Source organism: Leuresthes tenuis, unplaced genomic scaffold (genome assembly GCF_036924035.1).
Source record: "Leuresthes tenuis unplaced genomic scaffold, fLeuTen1.0.hap1 SCAF_23, whole genome shotgun sequence".
Classification (NCBI taxonomy): Eukaryota; Metazoa; Chordata; class Actinopteri; order Atheriniformes; family Atherinopsidae; genus Leuresthes; species Leuresthes tenuis.
The window spans coordinates 6,676,989-6,684,488 of NW_027325377.1; the positions used below are offsets into that span (position 1 = coordinate 6,676,989).

General features: G+C 41.1%; 3 non-coding genes across 3 annotated transcripts in view; all 3 read right to left on the minus strand.

Moving 5' to 3' along the window:
• trnar-ccu (transfer RNA arginine (anticodon CCU)) overlaps positions 1-29 on the minus strand; it is a 73-nt gene extending 44 nt beyond the window's left edge. The window contains exon 1 of the tRNA in view: positions 1-29. This exon is cut by the window's left edge and continues 44 nt beyond it. This is a non-coding gene — a tRNA (tRNA-Arg).
• A 1,069-nt stretch (positions 30-1,098) lies between these two features.
• On the minus strand, positions 1,099-1,170 carry trnam-cau (transfer RNA methionine (anticodon CAU)). The gene has a single exon. It is a non-coding gene; the product is annotated as a tRNA-Met (tRNA).
• A 1,965-nt stretch (positions 1,171-3,135) lies between these two features.
• trnam-cau (transfer RNA methionine (anticodon CAU)) lies at positions 3,136-3,207 on the minus strand. Its single transcript has one exon. It is a non-coding gene; the product is annotated as a tRNA-Met (tRNA).
• Positions 3,208-7,500: the final 4,293 nt, after the last annotated feature.

The window sequence follows — 7,500 nt, forward strand, 5'->3', positions numbered from 1 at the left end:
CAGTGCCTTATCCATTAGGCCACTGGGGCTCAGTCTGGCTGTGGAGCAGTCGTTAGTATGCAAAATGACACTCCACTAGTTATGTTTTGGACATTGTTTGCTTTATCATTTGCATCGGTACAAGATGCCTTTACTCTGATGGAAGAGGAAACATTACAAGGTAGATGTGTTGATGGAAGTCAGCCGTGTCCCCTCAAATACTTGACTGTGTTCTGTTTGAATGTGGAAGTCCTTTCCCACCATACTACAATACAGAAATTTGACCTCTTTGATCTGCAAAGTAATACTTATGTGATAACCACCATGGAAAAAATCACCACAAAAGACTCCGGTTAATGCCATAGAATTTTTTTTACGATTTCTTGGACATGCCCCGGAAAGGTCCCCAAATTCTTAAGTTCCACGAAAAAAGCACTGCATCGGTAATCGGAACAAGATGCCTTTACTCTGATGGAAGAAGAAACATTACAAGGACGGTGTGTTGACGATGTGTTGATGGAAGTCAGCCGTGTCCCCTCAAATACTTGACTGTGTTCTGTTTGAATGTGGAAGTCCTTTCCCACCATACTACAATACAGAAATTTGACCTCTTTGATCTGCAAACTAATACTTATGTGATAACCACCATGGAAAAAATCACCACAAAAGACTCCGGTTAATGCCATAGAATTTTTTTTACGATTTCTTGGACATGCCCCGGAAAAGTCCCCAAATTCTTAAGTTCCACGAAAAAAGCACTGCATCGGTAATCGGAACAAGATGCCTTTTCTCTGATGGAAGAAGAAACATTACAAGGACGGTGTGTTGCTGGAAGTCAGCCGTGTCCCCTCAAGTACTTGACTGTTTTCTGTTCACAATTTCACAAAAGTATGAAAGACTTCAACGTTTGTACACGACAATTTTTTTTCCAACTTATTATATCTGAAAAGTGGAGTTCGAAAGACAGTCATGAGCACACCTAAATAGTTTGAATTGAGAGTATGCATTAAGGCTTTGAGAGTTGGTGAAGTGAGTATTTTGAACATGCTGTGAATGTTACATTATCTTTTTAAATGTTCTTTAATGAGTGAGATTGAGTTTGTTTTGAAAAGTCATACATAGCAGAGGATGGTTTCGGTCCATCGACCTCTGGGTTATGGGCCCAGCGCGCTTCCGCTGCGCCACTCTGCTACACACCCCAGATGGGACTCGAACCCACAATCCCTGGTTTAGGAGGCCAGTGCCGTACCCTGGGTCTTTTTTGGCTGTAGAGCAGTGGTTAATATGCAAAATGACACTGCACTAGTTATGTTTTGGACATTGTTTGCTTTATTATTTGCATCGGTACAAGATGCCTTTACTCTGATGGAAGAGGAAACATTACAAGGTAGATGTGTTGATGGAAGTCAGCCGTGTCCCCTCAAGTACTTGACTGTTTTCTGTTCACAATTTCAATTTCACAAAAGTATGAAAGACTTCAACGTTTGTACACGACAATTTTTTTTCCAACTTATTATATCTGAAAAGTGGAGTTCGAAAGACAGTCATGAGCACACCTAAATAGTTTGAATTGAGAGTATGCATTAAGGCTTTGAGAGTTGGTGAAGTGAGTATTTGGAACATGCTGTGAATGTTACATTATCTTTTTAAATGTTCTTTAATGAGTGAGATTGAGTTTGTTTTGAAAAGTCATACATAGCAGAGGATGGTTTCGGTCCATCGACCTCTGGGTTATGGGCCCAGCACGCTTCCGCTGCGCCACTCTGCTACACACCCCAGATGGGACTCAAACCCACAATCCCTGGCTTAGGGGGCCAGTGCCGTACCCTGGGTCTTTTTTGGCTGTAGAGCAGTCGTTAATATGCAAAATGACACTGCACTAGTTATGTTTTGGACATTGTTTGCTTTATCATTTGCATCGGTACAAGATGCCTTTACTCTGATGGAAGAGGAAACATTACAAGGTAGATGTGTTGATGGAAGTCAGCCGTGTCCCCTCAAATACTTGACTGTGTTCTGTTCACAATTTCAATTTCACAAAAGTATGAAAGACTTCAACGTTTGTACACGACAATTTTTTTTCCAACTTATTATATCTGAAAAGTGGAGTTCGAAAGACAGTCATGAGCACACCTAAATAGTTTGAATTGAGAGTATGCATTAAGGCTTTGAGAGTTGGTGAAGTGAGTAATTTGAACATGCTGTGAATGTTACATTATCTTTTTAAATGTTCTTTAATGAGTGAGATTGAGTTTGTTTTGAAAAGTCATACATAGCAGAGGATGGTTTCGGTCCATCGACCTCTGGGTTATGGGCCCAGCACGCTTCCGCTGCGCCACTCTGCTACACAACCCAGATGGGACTCAAACCCACAATCCCTGGCTTAGGGGGCCAGTGCCGTACCCTGGGTCTTTTTTGGCTGTAGAGCAGTCGTTAATATGCAAAATGACACTGCACTAGTTATGTTTTGGACATTGTTTGCTTTATCATTTGCATCGGTACAAGATGCCTTTACTCTGATGGAAGAGGAAACATTACAAGGTAGATGTGTTGATGGAAGTCAGCCGTGTCCCCTCAAATACTTGACTGTGTTCTGTTTGAATGTGGAAGTCCTTTCCCACCATACTACAATACAGAAATTTGACCTCTTTGATCTGCAAACTAATACTTATGTGATAACCACCATGGAAAAAATCACCACAAAAGACTCCGGTTAATGCCATAGAATTTTTTTTACGATTTCTTGGACATGCCCCGGAAAAGTCCCCAAATTCTTAAGTTCCACGAAAAAAGCACTGCATCGGTAATCGGAACAAGATGCCTTTTCTCTGATGGAAGAAGAAACATTACAAGGACGGTGTGTTGCTGGAAGTCAGCCGTGTCCCCTCAAGTACTTGACTGTTTTCTGTTCACAATTTCACAAAAGTATGAAAGACTTCAACGTTTGTACACGACAATTTTTTTTCCAACTTATTATATCTGAAAAGTGGAGTTCGAAAGACAGTCATGAGCACACCTAAATAGTTTGAATTGAGAGTATGCATTAAGGCTTTGACAGTTGGTGAAGTGAGTATTTTGAACATGCTGTGAATGTTACATTATCTTTTTAAATGTTCTTTAATGAGTGAGATTGAGTTTGTTTTGAAAAGTCATACATAGCAGAGGATGGTTTCGGTCCATCGACCTCTGGGTTATGGGCCCAGCGCGCTTCCGCTGCGCCACTCTGCTACACACCCCAGATGGGACTCGAACCCACAATCCCTGGTTTAGGAGGCCAGTGCCGTACCCTGGGTCTTTTTTGGCTGTAGAGCAGTGGTTAATATGCAAAATGACACTGCACTAGTTATGTTTTGGACATTGTTTGCTTTATTATTTGCATCGGTACAAGATGCCTTTACTCTGATGGAAGAGGAAACATTACAAGGTAGATGTGTTGATGGAAGTCAGCCGTGTCCCCTCAAGTACTTGACTGTTTTCTGTTCACAATTTCAATTTCACAAAAGTATGAAAGACTTCAACGTTTGTACACGACAATTTTTTTTCCAACTTATTATATCTGAAAAGTGGAGTTCGAAAGACAGTCATGAGCACACCTAAATAGTTTGAATTGAGAGTATGCATTAAGGCTTTGAGAGTTGGTGAAGTGAGTATTTGGAACATGCTGTGAATGTTACATTATCTTTTTAAATGTTCTTTAATGAGTGAGATTGAGTTTGTTTTGAAAAGTCATACATAGCAGAGGATGGTTTCGGTCCATCGACCTCTGGGTTATGGGCCCAGCACGCTTCCGCTGCGCCACTCTGCTACACACCCCAGATGGGACTCAAACCCACAATCCCTGGCTTAGGGGGCCAGTGCCGTACCCTGGGTCTTTTTTGGCTGTAGAGCAGTCGTTAATATGCAAAATGACACTGCACTAGTTATGTTTTGGACATTGTTTGCTTTATCATTTGCATCGGTACAAGATGCCTTTACTCTGATGGAAGAGGAAACATTACAAGGTAGATGTGTTGATGGAAGTCAGCCGTGTCCCCTCAAATACTTGACTGTGTTCTGTTCACAATTTCAATTTCACAAAAGTATGAAAGACTTCAACGTTTGTACACGACAATTTTTTTTCCAACTTATTATATCTGAAAAGTGGAGTTCGAAAGACAGTCATGAGCACACCTAAATAGTTTGAATTGAGAGTATGCATTAAGGCTTTGAGAGTTGGTGAAGTGAGTAATTTGAACATGCTGTGAATGTTACATTATCTTTTTAAATGTTCTTTAATGAGTGAGATTGAGTTTGTTTTGAAAAGTCATACATAGCAGAGGATGGTTTCGGTCCATCGACCTCTGGGTTATGGGCCCAGCACGCTTCCGCTGCGCCACTCTGCTACACAACCCAGATGGGACTCAAACCCACAATCCCTGGCTTAGGGGGCCAGTGCCGTACCCTGGGTCTTTTTTGGCTGTAGAGCAGTCGTTAATATGCAAAATGACACTGCACTAGTTATGTTTTGGACATTGTTTGCTTTATCATTTGCATCGGTACAAGATGCCTTTACTCTGATGGAAGAGGAAACATTACAAGGTAGATGTGTTGATGGAAGTCAGCCGTGTCCCCTCAAATACTTGACTGTGTTCTGTTTGAATGTGGAAGTCCTTTCCCACCATACTACAATACAGAAATTTGACCTCTTTGATCTGCAAACTAATACTTATGTGATAACCACCATGGAAAAAATCACCACAAAAGACTCCGGTTAATGCCATAGAATTTTTTTTACGATTTCTTGGACATGCCCCGGAAAAGTCCCCAAATTCTTAAGTTCCACGAAAAAAGCACTGCATCGGTAATCGGAACAAGATGCCTTTTCTCTGATGGAAGAAGAAACATTACAAGGACGGTGTGTTGCTGGAAGTCAGCCGTGTCCCCTCAAGTACTTGACTGTTTTCTGTTCACAATTTCACAAAAGTATGAAAGACTTCAACGTTTGTACACGACAATTTTTTTTCCAACTTATTATATCTGAAAAGTGGAGTTCGAAAGACAGTCATGAGCACACCTAAATAGTTTGAATTGAGAGTATGCATTAAGGCTTTGACAGTTGGTGAAGTGAGTATTTTGAACATGCTGTGAATGTTACATTATCTTTTTAAATGTTCTTTAATGAGTGAGATTGAGTTTGTTTTGAAAAGTCATACATAGCAGAGGATGGTTTCGGTCCATCGACCTCTGGGTTATGGGCCCAGCACGCTTCCGCTGGGCCACTCTGCTACACACCCCAGATGGGACTCAAACCCACAATCCCTGGCTTAGGGGGCCAGTGCCGTACCCTGGGTCTTTTTTGGCTGTAGAGCAGTGGTTAATATGCAAAATGACACTGCACTAGTTATGTTTTGGACATTGTTTGCTTTATCATTTGCATCGGTACAAGATGCCTTTACTCTGATGGAAGAGGAAACATTACAAGGTAGATGTGTTGATGGAAGTCAGCCGTGTCCCCTCAAATACTTGACTGTGTTCTGTTTGAATGTGAAAGTCCTTTCCCACCATACTACAATACAGAAATTTGACCTCTTTGATCTGCAAAGTAATACTTATGTGATAACCACCATGGAAAAAATCACCACAAAAGACTCCGGTTAATGCCATAGAATTTTTTTTACGATTTCTTGGACATGCCCCGGAAAGGTCCCCAAATTCTTAAGTTCCACGAAAAAAGCACTGCATCGGTAATCGGAACAAGATGCCTTTACTCTGATGGAAGAAGAAACATTACAAGGACGGTGTGTTGACGATGTGTTGATGGAAGTCAGCCGTGTCCCCTCAAATACTTGACTGTGTTCTGTTTGAATGTGGAAGTTCTTTCCCACCATACTACAATACAGAAATTTGACCTCTTTGATCTGCAAACTAATACTTATGTGATAACCACCATGGAAAAAATCACCACAAAAGACTCCGGTTAATGCCATAGAATTTTTTTTACGATTTCTTGGACATGCCCCGGAAAAGTCCCCAAATTCTTAAGTTCCACGAAAAAAGCACTGCATCGGTAATCGGAACAAGATGCCTTTTCTCTGATGGAAGAAGAAACATTACAAGGACGGTGTGTTGCTGGAAGTCAGCCGTGTCCCCTCAAGTACTTGACTGTTTTCTGTTCACAATTTCACAAAAGTATGAAAGACTTCAACGTTTGTACACGACAATTTTTTTTCCAACTTATTATATCTGAAAAGTGGAGTTCGAAAGACAGTCATGAGCACACCTAAATAGTTTGAATTGAGAGTATGCATTAAGGCTTTGAGAGTTGGTGAAGTGAGTATTTTGAACATGCTGTGAATGTTACATTATCTTTTTAAATGTTCTTTAATGAGTGAGATTGAGTTTGTTTTGAAAAGTCATACATAGCAGAGGATGGTTTCGGTCCATCGACCTCTGGGTTATGGGCCCAGCACGCTTCCGCTGCGCCACTCTGCTACACACCCCAGATGGGACTCAAACCCACAATCCCTGGCTTAGGGGGCCAGTGCCGTACCCTGGGTCTTTTTTGGCTGTAGAGCAGTGGTTAATATGCAAAATGACACTGCACTAGTTATGTTTTGGACATTGTTTGCTTTATCATTTGCATCGGTACAAGATGCCTTTACTCTGATGGAAGAGGAAACATTACAAGGTAGATGTGTTGATGGAAGTCAGCCGTGTCCCCTCAAATACTTGACTGTGTTCTGTTTGAATGTGGAAGTCCTTTCCCACCATACTACAATACAGAAATTTGACCTCTTTGATCTGCAAAGTAATACTTATGTGATAACCACCATGGAAAAAATCACCACAAAAGACTCCGGTTAATGCCATAGAATTTTTTTTACGATTTCTTGGACATGCCCCGGAAAGGTCCCCAAATTCTTAAGTTCCACGAAAAAAGCACTGCATCGGTAATCGGAACAAGATGCCTTTACTCTGATGGAAGAAGAAACATTACAAGGACGGTGTGTTGACGATGTGTTGATGGAAGTCAGCCGTGTCCCCTCAAATACTTGACTGTGTTCTGTTTGAATGTGGAAGTCCTTTCCCACCATACTACAATACAGAAATTTGACCTCTTTGATCTGCAAACTAATACTTATGTGATAACCACCATGGAAAAAATCACCACAAAAGACTCCGGTTAATGCCATAGAATTTTTTTTACGATTTCTTGGACATGCCCCGGAAAAGTCCCCAAATTCTTAAGTTCCACGAAAAAAGCACTGCATCGGTAATCGGAACAAGATGCCTTTTCTCTGATGGAAGAAGAAACATTACAAGGACGGTGTGTTGCTGGAAGTCAGCCGTGTCCCCTCAAGTACTTGACTGTTTTCTGTTCACAATTTCACAAAAGTATGAAAGACTTCAACGTTTGTACACGACAATTTTTTTTCCAACTTATTATATCTGAAAAGTGGAGTTCGAAAGACAGTCATGAGCACACCTAAATAGTTTGAATTGAGAGTATGCATTAAGGCTTTGAGAGTTGGTGAAGTGAGT